Consider the following 15,781-nt stretch of genomic DNA (forward strand, 5'->3'; position numbering starts at 1 on the left):
TTTCACTTTTCCCTGGCATTGCTTTTATATATAAGATATAGGGGATGGCCGATGTGACGCGGGGCGCAAAAAGTATGCGCAGACCGATCGATTCCCATTCGACGCACCCCGGCCAGTCGCGTTTTAGACTCAACCAAGTTAAGTGTCCATTTACAGGCTGTTTAGGAAAATTACGCATTGGAAAACACTAATAAAGTGTTGTGTCACGTTGTGTTTGTGCAGTGTGTTAGGAAAGGAACGCCAAGCTTTTAGTTAAGAGAGAAGCTGGTAAGAGTGCCATTGAAGATTCCGCGCCATTTCCTTTTTTTTAGAAATTTTTTATTTGCTTTTTATTACACTTAGCTTCAAAGTATATTTCATTAATATAAATAAATCGAGCGTAAATTTGTTGATATATACCGTGTCAAGGTAAACGGGGTCTACCTAAGCAGGTATCATTATTATAATTATACCAAACGGACTACCTCCTAAGGCTTGTCCCGATTTCGGCCGACTGTAGCCTTCCATAACTAAGATAGTTTTCATTAATAAACAAAAAAAAAATAACAAACCAAAAGGAATACGCTATGAGGGTTCCCTTGAAATATTAAATAAATAATTTATAAGCTTTACAGGACGAAATTTTTTTTTAAATAATTGTGTCTTCACATTTTATCTTACCTAAATGCTAATAATACTATTTGACTGTGTTATATATTTAAACATAATGAAAAATTCTACTTATTAAATAGTGCATGAGAATGGTGAGGCCATATGGAAGGGCTCGCAGAATTTCATCATTGAATCCCAGAGCCAGTCAGAGCTACATGCGTGAATAACTCAACCTTTTCTCTTTCCCAAAAAAGAAAACGCGAAAGAAAATTACATTTAATATTTTTTATAACAAATTATATGCAAATTTACTAACTAACTAACTGGTAACCCTTATTGTACTCATCGCCTAGATATTAAGCTCCTTTGCATACAGGGAGAAAGAGTCCTGTGTCCAGCAGTGGGATGTGACAGGCTGAACCAATAAATAAATCATCTATACATTAACTTTTCTTTTCTATCCTAAATAACAACATACAAAAAGTAGAGTAGGGCTTCTTTCAGGCAATGTGAAATCTCGCCGCTAATCTGTATTAAACTAATTATCCTAGCTTTAGTAATTAAGGTTTAGTTTGTAGAACAAATTGTTTTATTGTCATTATTGTTTTAAGTAATTGTTTATATTTCTTTAGGTGATGTTTTAAATTGATTATTAAATTTAACTTAAAATTGATGAAACTAAATATTAAACAATAAAAGCATACCCCATGAAAATTTAAAACAATTTTAAGACATAAGTTAAGATTTGGATTAGTAAGAGAATGAAAACTGAGAAGCAATTGCTCCTCAGTTGAGCAATTCACTTCTTCTTTGCTTTGGTGTGGTCAATTATATGTGTCGATCACGTCCGCCGACACGCATTATATTTCACTGTATATTATGCGAATTATATTACAAAAATGTTTTATATTATACTATCGTAAAATAATTATAATATGTCGAGATAGATGGTGCCATTATAATACGTACAAAACGTTTCAAAACGGCCAATATAAAACCATTGTTCAACCACTGACCTACCGCACCTTGTGACATGATTGTTACCATCGCCTTTAATACTTGTGGTACAAATAATAAAACCTCAGTCAGTCTATTGCAACCCACTGCTGGACACAGGCCTATCCAAGTTCGCGCCAGACATTCCACAATCCTCATATAGCATATACCAGCAATCTTACGTAGATCGTCGGTCCAGCGGGCCGGGGGGTGTCCCACACTGAATTTGCTAAGACCACTTGTCTTGCGACACAAGTATCCAGCCTACTACCACTTCATCTTACTAATTGTGTGGGCTATGTCGGTTACTTTCGTTCTCTCGCGCTTAGTCTCATTTCTAGTCCTATCTTTGAGAGAAACCCCAAGAATGGCCCGTTCCAATGTAGGTTGAGTGACTTTAAACCTGTGGACCAGTTCCATTTGTCAGTGTCCACGTCTCGGCTCCGTATATTAACACAGGAACGGAACATTGCTCAAAGACTAAGCATTACGGCATCTTCGAAGTGAAAACTCGACGAGGCCTGCCAAACGCCGCCCAGCCCAACCAAATCCTCCTATTGGCATCCTTCTCGTTGTTGTTGCGGCCTAGTTGGATGGTATGGCCTAGGTAAAATAATTATGTACAACTTCGAGAAGGGTACCATCGACCAATATCGGTCTCGGTATGACTTCGTATTAAAACCTATATATTTTTTTATTATTTATACATATCTATATGTATTTATTCAAATAATTGTTATATTTGAAAACTACCTTAAACCAATATATTTTCATTACAAATTTCTGATAGAAATCACTATAAAGTAATAGAATTACCAATTGTAATATGTTTAAGTTCTTAGTATTGAAAATCAAAATAAATAATAATTTTATTCAAATAGGCTTCAAAACTATATTCAATACTTCGTTAAAAGTAAAGCTACCGCCTATTCGGAATGTCGATTCTGCAGAGAAGAATCGGCAAGAAAATCCTTTCTTAATATACTATTTAATTTGTATACATTTTGAAGTACATTTTAAAGGTATCTCTATCATATTTCGTGGAAGGATCAGACATATTATGACACGTTAATTTCAAAACTAATTGCAGCAAGTAACTAGACAGATGATAATCTGATAGCAATCATTTTTTGAGGCTTGGCCGACGTCCAAGTGATCGAAACCAAAGGTCTTAGCTGGAGCTATTTGTAAAGATAAGCAGAGCTCTCACTCAACGAAACTTCTCGAATAAGGGTGTATAGCTATAGCGTAAATTTTCTGTATAATAGTAAAATTTGCGCACTGGAATTAAAGAAAAAAAAACAATTTTCAAATACAATTTTGCAAAGACACAACTATTTTACTACTTTTTACTTGCTTTGTCTGCACAGACAATGTTTTATCTAAAATCAATACTATTGTTTTACCATTTTGATTTCTCAGAATTCAAACGATGTAAATTTTTTATAAGCCTGCCGGAGCCAATGCAAAACCCTTCAATTTAATACATTATTTGAGTTTCGCTTTTTTGGCGAATGAAATATATACTGAAAAAATGAAAAGCGTATGTTTTCAGCAAGCTTGAGTACAGATTATTTTATGCCTATTTGAGAGCTTGTACTTAACCATTTTAACTTTTTTGTGAAATATAAATACGAACCATCAAATTACTTTGTTTATGAAGTTAACCATCGATTTTTTCTCCTGTCTTATTTTAAATATACTTAAACAACGTTATGTTTAATTAATCGCAAGTCAGTTTAGAAATAAAACATATAATTATAAATCGTTATCTCAGTGTAAAACAATTTCAGAAAAATGACCATTACCTAATCTCTCCAACTAAAACTTGCTCATGTTTATACCATTACATGGGGCCTCTTTAAACTCTCTAGAATAATTTCCATTTACCTAACATTGAATTAAGCTTTCGGATAGCTTATTAAAGTAATTGAATAATCTTGTTTTCTTACAATGTATTTTTGTGGAATTTTCCACTTGTCTCTGTGTGTGGGTGTGTATTCACGCAGTGCGGTTGTGTGTATGAAAATAAAGGTATTTTTATGTTTTGGACTAGCCGTTTGGTTTATAGACGGTGTGTTTGTGAGTGAGTAACAAGCGCGGTCGCAAATATTTAGGTCGAGCTGTGTATTTTTTATATTTTTCTCGAGTGCTTGCAATTTATTCCGTTTTGGCTTATATTATGAATAAATATAACGTTCGGATTCAGCCAAATATTTCGTAAATTATTTTGTAATGATTCTTTTTAATTATTCTAAGTCTACGTACAAACTATTAGGAAACTACGAATTAAAAATGTATATGATACTAACAACTACACTAGGGTGGTAAATACTAAGTCTTATTAATAAAAGAATGATAATTTGGATACAAAATTTACCATCGTATATCGTATATATTTTAGTACGAATATTTTACCTTATTATTATTAAGCACAGCTTAATTATTTACGTTTCCGTTTTATAATATTCGTCAGTACTACTTCTATATTTAGAGGCTAATTCAGAACGGCTTTTCAAAGTACTACATAAACCATATAACAATATTAGAGCGGAGTTTTCAGATCCGCCTACACTTCAAATTCAAGCTTTGTGGCTCAATTTTGCGTAAAGAAGTTGCATCCTGCTTTGGCCCCACTTGCAAATTTTTATCCTTTTATAACTTTAAATCAATAAATCTTCGCTCCTATTCTCTTACTATATTAGAATCATTCTACCTTTCTGGTACCTAAGTTTAATTCGAAAAATAAGAAATTAAGAAGGATTTTTACACTGAGAATAAGGATATAGTTTTGAAAAAAAACCATTTTCGATGACTAATTTCAAATTGATTAATTTGGCTATTAAAATAGTTCAAACAATAAGTTAAGGATTTTTATTCAGTTTATATCATCAGCTACAAAATCTTCCTTATCACTTCTCCTTCAACAATCAATAGAAAACGTCTTTCAAAAGAATAAAAGGTACATTAGGTAACTAGCCTCAAAATCGAAATATCAAATGAATTTATTATTAGATTATTAATAGAATACCTTGACTTTATCTGCAATCAATATCGTGTGCCCAGCGTGTACTTTGACGAAATATGATTTGATTATTTGATTCGTAAGTAACATTATGTATTTTAAGTAAAAGAAAATAAAATTTATTGGTTTAAAAATTTATTAGTCTGAGGTATCCTGTTTTTTTAGAATAGAGAGACTTTAGAGTGGGAGATATTTAAATCTATTTTTCAATAAAGCATTAAATTAAAACTATCATAAATCAGAAACTACACATTTTTATATAAAAAACTAAATGTGCCCGCGACTTCAAGTAAGAATAAAAAAAACTATTTTTCAGTTATAAAATAAATAAATTTACAAAATAGAAGTAGCCTAAGTTACTCCTTATTATATCAACTATGTGCCAGTTAAAGTTCCGTCAAAATCGTAACAGCCGTTTCAGAGATTAGCCGGAACAAACAGACAGACAGACAGATAAAAAAAATTGTAATTTTTTTTTAAACATTTATTTTAATATAACAAACAGACACTCCAATTTATTTGTATAGATATGTATACGTACTACATACGAATAAAAGTAATGTCCAAGCACAAATAAAAGCGTTTACTTTAGAAGAGTTACATATTATTTAGGACGCATTTCTATAAAATTTCGTTCTCTGAAACGGTCATTAATATAACATGATATTAACTCTGTAGATATTAATTGTTTTTGAAGTAAACATACGACCGTCGCTACTGTACGGTGTTTGCACAATATCCACTTCTAGGCTAAAGAATATTGTTCACTAATCTTTTGAAGTCAAAGTTCTTTACTCCATGCTTGACTTGGGGAGTAAACTGGTGGATGCGTGACGAGGATGTTACGAAAAATGTGATCGGGCGAGTCGAACGGAGGTTGCGAGGGAGATATAATTTTATGAAGATGGAAAGGGAGAGAGATTTCATAAGTTTTATTTCAGAAGTCGCGGGCACAGCTAGTGTCAAACAAAAGAAAGTAATTAAAATATCGTTGTATTTAGGCAATTTAATTAGTTTAGAACTTTTTATTTATATTGAAATCATTCATAAAAACAGTTATTTAAAAATGTAAATTCGAAGGAAATTAAATACAACACAACAAAGGACGCGGGAATGAAATGCTGTCATTACAATCGTCATGTTTGAATAATTACTGTTATGAATAAAAATACAGCATCGCAACAGTCGAGTGTTCTCAAGCACTGCGGCTATGAAACTTTCATAGTAATTTTAATTAAGCGGTCGCATTGACGAGTTCTGTTCTGTGATGACGTGCATTAATCATTACCATACCGAGAACATAATAAATCTTCTCAGATCCTTTCACTTTAATATTAGATCTAATAATGATAATAATGGTATGATATATAATCTTAATGGTATGTGTAAACATACGGAGCCGAGACGTGGACGCTGACGAAGGGACTGTTCCACAAGTTTAAAGTCGCTCAACGTGCAATGGAACGGGCTATGCTTGGGGTTTCTCTCAAAGATAGGATTAGAAATGAGACTATCCGCGAGAGAACGAAAGTAACCGACATAGCCCATAGAATTAGCAAGTGGAAGTGGCAGTGGGCTGGTCATCTGTGTCGCAGGACCGATAGCCGTTGGGGCAGACGGGTCCTGGAGTGGAGACCGCGTCTTGGCTAACGCAGTGTAGGACGTTCTCTGGCCCGTCGGACCTATAATCTACGTAAGATTGCCGGTATAGGCTGGATGACGTTTGCGGAAAACCGGGATGTCTGGTGCGAACTTGAGGAGGCCTATGTCCAGCGGTGAACTGCAATAGGCTGAACTGGCTGACTTAATGGAATTACTATGTATGTTAACTTCAATTAAGTTTATTAAAGGTTGTAAAGTTCATTTTAGAAGGCCTATAAAACTTAAAACTATGCCATCTAGAAGTGGGTACAACATATAAATGTCAATTCAGCTCAATCATTATCATTTTCTCAACAATTTCCATTTCCATTAATATGTACAAGTACATGGCCATGACGGTTGCAACAATATTGAAATATTGGAAAATTCAGATGAATAATACAATAATCAGACCAACAATAAATACACTAAATATACCCAGGTCTGAAAAAAACTATTAGTAGACTTTTAAAAAATGTCTACTAATAGTTTTTTTCAGACCTGGTTTACGCTTCAGCCTATTACAGGCTGAAGCGTAAACATTTTTTAAGCTGGTGTTCATAGGCAGAAGCCTATGGCCTCTCCATCTCCATCCTTCTCCATGCAGGAGAAGGATTGGCTAGCTTGATCCACCACGCTGCTCCAATGCGGGTTGACGGATATATTCCCTACTATGAGTAACGATCGCTATCAGGTCTACGTAGTAACAACCGGGACTGACGGCTTAACGTGCTCTTTGAGGCACGGTGTGTAGACCCACAAGGACTGCAGAAAAACTAGTGCAAACATCTGTATGATACAAACACACAAACCAGACCTGTGACCGTTGCGCCAACACGTCGCACGTATAAATAATTTATATATCATAAATTATTCTTAAATTATATTACTTTTGGGACAAATAAAACAACAGTAGTTTTATGTTCACTCGTAGAGGCGTTACCCGAAGTCAGTCTAGTGCCCATAAAATACGTAAGTCGTAAAACAGAACGCTACCATAAGATTACATGGAATCTATTTGTGCAGTTTAGGCCAGTCGTGAAGCGAGCGGTAAATTTTTTATTGGAACATCGAAATTACAGCTGTAAACTCTAATTCTGAACTAAAATTTCCGACTGGATATCGTATATATTACTTCTATACTAAAACACTAGACGTTCTGTAGAGTGTTTACTTGTTTGGTAATTGAAGAATAGAAGAAAATGCTAAATAATCGATACTACTATATTTATATTATCAAATTCAATATTGTCAAATTAATACACTATTTTTCATATAAAACAAAAAAAATCAGATTTTTTTTTAAATACAAGCATTTTATTAGTCTGCTCGTACTTACTAAAATGATTGATTGATTGATTCTCCACGGGCTATTCTCCGCAACTCGACGTCTTAGTGCGCCTATTTTGCGTGGTAGGCTGGGGGCTTCATTCATGCCAGCCTAGCTCCTTGAGGAAGCCTAGCAGACCCCTTGCGTTGCCGACGACTTCCCGGAGCGACCTCGGTGTCCCGAGGTGTATCGCCCTGTAGTTCTCCACACTACCGCATTCCAGCAGGATGTGTGTGGCCGTTTCTTCTGCCTCCATGCACGCTCTGCATAGGGGGCTGTCTGTAACACCTAAGTTGTGTAAGTGTTTGTTGAGCAAGGCATGTCCGGTAAAAGCCCCGACCAGTAGTCGGAGCTGGGCTCTCCCATAGCCGCGAAGTTTGCGGGACAATCCTGGGTTGATCGTCGGAAGAGCTTCCTTGGTCTGCCTGCAGGTGGTTAGGTTTGTCCAATATTCTTGGTGCATTACCTTGGTGTTGTGTCGCAGCTGGCTGCGCAGCCATCCGAAAGGCAGAGGTAGAATGGGTTCGGGTCCGTGGACCCTCATCTCCGATCCATTCCTCGCTAGTCGGTCAGCCGCGTCGTTGCCTCGCGATCCACTGTGGCCCTTTATCCATTGGAGGATAATAGTGTTTGTTTCACTTACCTTCGTCAGAGCTCGATGGCACTCGTATATTAGCCCCGATGTCATAGTGTCGCTCTGTAGGGCTTGCAGGACCGATCTGCTATCGGAAAGAATACGGATCGGAAAACCCTGTACCTCTCTAGAAGTGATCGCTGTTGCAGCCATTATGATTCCGTACTTACTAATAATTAAACAAACATTATGTTATTTTTAACGCCAATGTAGCCATGGTTGTCTGTGACGTTTTAACAACGCTATTGCTTTTTATAAAGAGATAGGTTGCCTCTATAAAAAATAAATATTTTTAAAGTGTAACACCAGGGAAATTTGTTTTTTTTTTTATTATCTTTAAAATGTGATTCAACTTTTTAAAACTTTTTCTATGAATATAATTGTGAAAAAAGTGGTTATAATTGATTATATTTCGTTCATAAGTGGCTGAATAACAATGTTCTAAGATTGTACAAATATCAGTTTAAAGTAATCATTCTGAAAATCAACAATAACACCCTTTCCTATTCTTCTCTCCTCCTACTCATCGTTATTTAGTTATGTTTTGTCGAGTAAATTCGTCTTCGTAGGAAAAATAAACATTCTTTCCCTTGGCACTGCACTATCCAATCCAATTACACCTTCCTCCACTTTCAGTGTCTCTGCATCTTCTCTCTATTCCTCTTCTCTCTCCAACCTTATTATAATCTTATATTCTAAATACTTTCCACATAAAGTTAGCTATAAAAATCTTTGCTTCTCCATATTAAGTACGCCCTAATACTCTCTAAATTTAAAAAGGTTGTAGTGTATTTCAAATTTCTAGATATTTCGTTTTTATAACATCTTTTTAGAAAATAAATCATAGCTAATTTATTTCTTTAGTAAAATTCCTATTTTATCATAATTTCATCTAATTTCTAGTCACATTTTTTCTTCCATCAAACACGTTATTATTGTATTTTTTTCTGTTTTTTACTTTATTTTTTCTTGTCTTCTATATTTCCAATTGTCCTTTGACTATGGTACCCTTCGGAGTGCGGCAAAGATCGTTTTTAGCGATAAGGCTAATCGTACGTAAATAAAACTCAATTACTTATAATACATAATTTATTTTTTGTCCTTGGTCTACAGTTAAGTATGCTAGCATTTCTCCATTTCTTGAATCATACAGGCAGGCCATGAAATTTTTGTATTAAAATCTGTTATTATATCAATTACTTCAATTAAATAATATAGGCGCTATTTTTTGTTACTTTCATTTAAACTAGATTATTCTGCGGTATTGTTGATATTTATTTTTTCTGTGATACCCATGGTAAGCCCATTCAGTTAAGATTGACGAAAATAATGAAAGGCCAAAATAAAAATACCAACTTTTTAATTTATCAACTACTAGCTTTTATCTGCGACTTCACTCGAATTGATTTTTCTTTTAAAAAGTACTTCTAATACCTTCAAGAATATATGTACAAAGTTTCATGATGATCGGTAACTTAACCGATCATCATAAAACTTTGTAAACCGCAAACTACATAGTTTGCGCGTGAAAACGTAGCAAACAAACTTATATTCACATTTATAATATTATAAAAAAAAAAACAATAAATATAGAAAAATCCCAAACAGCTGAAACTATAGTCAATTGGACTGGATATTGACGTGACCGTCGATAATACAGAGCAACGGTATTACAGTAATCAGGGTTGGGACTTCATTACTGGACTGTTAGATGGAGTTGAAGTAGCTAGAATTGGAGATATTTCGACAAACAATTTTTTTTTTCGTAAAATTTTTTTTTTTTTTTTTGTTTTTCATAAAAAGTATCCCGTGTTACTTCTAATACCTCCAAGAATATGTGTACAAAGTGTTATGATGATCAGTTGAGTAGTTTTCGCGTGAAAGCGTAATAAACAAACTTATATTCACATTTATAATATTAGTGGGGATTCTGTATTTATTTTCCCTCTATGTCAGTTAATTGTTTCATTATCAGAATTACTTAGGATTACACATAGATCCGACACGTTCCATTTTCCTTTATTGCGCAAAAAAACCCCGAGCTGTCTAGAATCTAGGACAGTTTTAATGAGCGTTTTATGAACACTCGGATGAAGATAAAATAGAAATTCGTATAGCTTTGCAGTTGTATATAAACGAGTATTTACTACTCAAATGGGCTACAGCGTTTTATGTCAACTTCGAAAATTAATGACACAAATTGAATACAAAATTCTGAAGGACTTTATTTAGTACTAGCTGTGCCCGCGACTTCGTCTGCGTTAAGTCCGCAGTTACAAAATAAATAAATTTCTAATATAAAAGTCGCCTAAGTTACTGCTTCTTACATCAGCTATCTGCCAGTGAGAGGCCCGTCAATATCGGTCCAGCCGTTTCAGTGATTAGCCGGAGCAAACAGACAGACAGACAAACAAACACAGACAGAAATTGTAAAAAATGTTATTTTGGTATATGTACCGTGTATATATATAATCATTTAGTAAAAAGCGGTTATTTTAATATTACAAACAGACACACCAATTTTATTTATTTGTATGGATGCATTTTACTTAATTAATTACAACTTTCGTAATTCTATGAGGTGAACAAAAATTTTAAATATACTTTGAGATAATTAGTTACATATTAAAGATTTCAATAACAGATGCTCGCTTGGTAATTAATAACGATTATATCACGAATAAATCAAGTCCATATGGAATAGCAACAACAAAACTGAGAATAAATAGTACTCAGAAAACTTAAATCGTCAGTAGATTTCAAATTTAAGCCGCGGGCGATAACGCTAAGTTTTCAGGTGGTAGAAAATGATATACCAAAATCGATAGATTTCAGTTCTGAAATTTAATTCTCTAATGGAACTTATGTATTTAAAAACCTTAATAAAATATAGTATAAAATACTCAGCGATTTTTATAATACTGCAGTAAATATATTCGCCAGTAAAGTAAAAATTATGACTGACATAAAAATTCGTAGTTTTCCGTTTATATGAACATTTTATATGAACTTAACTCAATGAAGAGTATATGTAGTTAATTTATTACAATGTAATGTTTTAGTCAAATTGAAGGAAAATCTAATATATAATAAGTGTAAGAAGCTTTCTCCTTTCTATTCTTAAGTTTCTTATATTCCATTCATCTCACTTGACCTCAACATCATAATTATGGCTCTACTGTTTTTTATAACTAGGTCGGCAAACAAGCGTAAAGCTCACCTGATGGTAAGCGATTACTGTAGCTTATAGACGCCTGCAACACCAGCAGCATCGCAAGCGCGTTCCCGACCTAATCCAAAATACTCGGAACTCTGGTCACCTTACTCACCAACAGGAACACAATACTGCTTGAAAACAATATTATTTAGCTGTGGTCTTCTGTAAGGTCGACTACCCAAGCTGGGCTGCTCCATATTTTGAGCAGAAAATTCCTGCCATGCCCTACCTCAGTTACTGCAAAAATCATAAACGGCAGAAATCGCTTAACGTTGGGTCCCTTAATCTTTTTCTGCTTGTTTTCTGGTTGACAGACAGATGACAATTCTTTCGTTATTGCAAAAAGAGAAAAGTATCAATAATTTCTAATTACGAGACTCCTGTTGTCCTCCTGGCGTTATGACATAAATTCGAAAGTAAATAAAAGTAAATAAGGAAATAAATTATATAGTGTTTGTTTTTAAAAATATGTGCTATTTTTAATTTGTCGTATGTGTTCTCGTATATTGGTACATTTTAGTATTTTTGGTCAAGTTGGTACACATTTTAAATGTACTATCTGTTGTGGCAGGCATGTGGAAAACTTTTCACCGTGATCTCTATAATGTACATGTAACACGCAGCCACTTGGCAATACATAATTACATCTTAAGGAATCCTAGACAAAACACTATAAGAAAATAATAGAGGATTGACGGTCAACATCTCCCTTGTAACAAAAGAAGCTTATGCCCAACAATTTGTCAATAAATTTATTAATACTGCATTATGTTAGTGCTTGTATTTTAATCAATATGAAATCTCAAGGACACAATTTAACGCAATTAAATCTGGCACTAGTTATTAATAATTCTTTTTATAGCCAATTTTCCCGAGGCTGGAAAATTAATTAGTTGTCCTTCATCATATTTCATATTACTGTAAATTCCCTGTGGGTGGTTATAGATTTGTTTGTGTATAAATAAGTTATAATTGGCTACTTATATTTGGTTCGATAAACTATCTTTAATGGAGATTACTTCTTCTTTTCTTTTACACTTTACGATACATACATATGTTTTTAACACACGAGTAAAGCGTGCCCTTTAAGTTCTTAAAACTGTTATCGTGATGTTTTCCAGAGTTCCGTTGTTAAAAATAAGGTGTCATAATATTAAGGGTTACATAGAGTTAAAGATATGTGATGAAGATTGAGCTCAGTGTGATCGAGATTATAAATTTTGCAATATTTTTAAAAAATAGAAGAAATAGTAATAACTTAATGTTTTCTAATTTTTACGTGAATATCACTCATTATAATGAAACAACTTTTTCGGATTTTATTTTTATTAATTTACTGAGAAAGATTATTAAGTTTTTTAAATGCCCGACGTTTTGGACAATTTACACCTACAAACAAAGTACTTTTAGTCGTAATAATTAAATCCTTTTCTTAGAAAAAAGAAGTTGTTGATTTTACTCACAATTTGAGTCTGAATCAACTGTGAGTTTGACACAAACGACAGCGTTTTTCATATTTTTTTTAATGTTTTTCGTATCGACTATTAGTTTTTCTTGACAAATAGACAATGCACGCGCATCAAATTTTGATATTTGTCTTCTTTGTTTACATTAATATTTGTATTTCTTCTCCTATTTGTCCTACGCATATCGTACTAGCTTTTACCCGCGGCTTCGCTCTCATTAAATTTTCTCAGTAAAAAGTTTCCTATGTTACTTCTAAAACCTCCAAGAATATGTGTACAAAATTTCATGGTGATCGGTTGAGTAGTTTTTGCATGAAAGCGTAACAAACAAACTTAGATCCACGTTTATATAATACTAGCGGACCCGGCAGACGTTGTCCTGCCCGGAAAACAGCAACCAAATTTAATAACTTACATACCGATAACAGCGCCACCTACCGGGTCCAATTGAAATAAAAACTACCATATCTTCCAAATCAGACAAAATTACAGATGCTTACAAAACTTGATGAGAATTGGTTCAGTAGTTTCGGAGTTACATACCAATAGCAGCGCCACCTACCAGGTCCGATTGAGATAAAAACTACCCTATCTCCCAAGTTGGACCAAATTATAGATGCGAACAAAATTTGGAAAAATCGATTCAGTAGTTTCGGATTTACATACCAATAGCAGCGCCACCTATCGGGTCCAATTGAGATAAAAACTACCCTATCTCCCAAGTTGGACCAAATTACAGATGGTTAAAAAATTTGATAAAAATTGGTTCAATAGTTTCATAGTTACATACATTTAAAATTGTCATTGTGAACGCCCACCGTCGTAATCCTTATTGGGGATGCGTTATCCTAAAATCCGCTCATTGATCATTTCTACATCACATATAGGAGATTCGTAGCAAATTTGGAATCGATGGGAGCTATACCTTAAAAACGGGAATTTTCCATTGTCCACAAGAATATAATAAATAATGTGAAATAGCTAGTTAATACCATTTTTACTGTATGTAAATTAAATTAAAATGCGGTCTACGATTAAGATCAATTTAATCATTAATAACTTACGTAAAATGTGCCCTAATATATTATTTAACATGAACCTTATTGAATAGCAATAAAGTTCAAATTGACTCTACATTTTAGTTAGAAAACGTTTGTATGTGAATACGAAAAGGGCTGTTTTTAGGGATTTCCCGGAAATTATTCGAATTTTTCTTGCCGTAAAAACCACCCTTGGACGTCAATAAACATTAAAAAAAAAGAATTGGTAGAATTGGTTAAGGCGTCGTTGAGTTATGCGCTTACCAACACATTTTGCGATTCATTTTTATATTATAGATTACTAGGGATTAGGGATATTTATCGTAACGTAATTTGATCAACAATCTATTTACTACTATCTTTTAAACACCTTAACAAAACTGTACATTTTTTTTTAAAGTTTGCCAAAAATTCCAGTCGGGCTGCTCCAGATTTTACCTCAGTGACTTAGTTACTTAGCTAACCTTATATTTATGGGTTTTCATTAAAATTTGTAGATATTATGATATTTATATATAAATATTATACATAGTAATAACTCTTCATAATTTTTCATAAAGAATTTTTCATAAATCTTCCTTCATTATCATAGATTTTAATAAGCTACAAAATATTTAACTGTTCCTATTGTGAAAAAATGAATCATCTTTCAGCCTTTCATCGCATTTTTTACACAATCAAATGATAATCAACGTACTGTCTTTTACTATGTTATGTTTTAAACATTCGACTATAGGATTATAAGGTGTTAAATATTTCGTATTTCATCCATCTTAAAATAGAACATTGCAAACCTCAATCATATTAAAATTCTTCATTTACCATAAAGCAAGCCGCTCCCTATTCATAACCCTGACACTGTCCCTAATTCGACAGCTACATAAAAAACAAAATTAGATATTAACAGTGTGTAAACTGTAAATAACGTCCCCGAACGAAACTAAAACCCTTAAATATGAGGCACATTAAGTCTTCTAAAAGGGGCTGAAAGGGGGACATTTTACTTCGTTTTCCCTTCAGACTTAGGGTATGGTAACCTCGGTAAGCTTAACGCAAGCGATCCGTTGAGCCACAGATTTAATTGGCATTTAAAAGATATTATCCTTTACTTTGCAAATTTAATGTTTTAATAACATAATGACTTCGAAATTATATAAATACCTATATTAATCTTAGTACTAAAAAGGTATAATTTATAGATAAATATTTTATCAAATTAATTGTTGACGAAAATTATCTTTTTAAGAATAAAGCTTGTAATAGACACGCCACTTCATTTAGTTGGTAAGAATACTCCCATCTGGATCAAATATTTGTATTCACCTTTTAAGATATTTCATAATTACACGACAAATAATGATAAACAAAAATTCAATTTTCTAAGTATTGTCGCGATGTCAGGAAACCTGATGGAATGACGCTGGCTTCCTGAAATTGAAGGAGTCTTTGTATGACGCCACCTGCGTTAACACATTGCTTTTTGATGTCATGGAAGCGACGTCACAATCACTACACTTCCTTTGAGTTTCACTAATTTTCATGTTTAATTAAACGGTTAGATTACTTTTCGCCTTAAGCATAGAAATGTTGTGCAACGTTGCTAGCTTTTACTCCGTAATTATTTGTAAACTTTGAATTTTAATTGTTTACGTACTAACTTTAAAGTAACTATATATTTTAAAAATTACTTTTTAATTGTTATGAATAAAGGCATCATTGTCAACAGAGACTATTGACACAGTTTCGAAGTAAAAATGTGGGTGCCTTTAATTATTAGAACGTTAGCGTTATAAGAGATGAAATGCTCTCTTATGAGATATGTGTCAGTCAGCCCTTAAAAT

The 15,781-nt window shown here is 33.5% G+C and overlaps 1 protein-coding gene across 1 annotated transcript in view; it reads left to right on the forward strand.

Annotated features, from left to right (window-relative positions):
- The window catches only part of LOC123666236, a 63,138-nt gene that overhangs the window by 22,814 nt on the left and 24,543 nt on the right, over nucleotides 1–15,781 (forward strand). The window lies entirely within an intron of this gene.

Source organism: Melitaea cinxia, chromosome 2, assembly GCF_905220565.1.
Source record: "Melitaea cinxia chromosome 2, ilMelCinx1.1, whole genome shotgun sequence".
Classification (NCBI taxonomy): Eukaryota; Metazoa; Arthropoda; class Insecta; order Lepidoptera; family Nymphalidae; genus Melitaea; species Melitaea cinxia.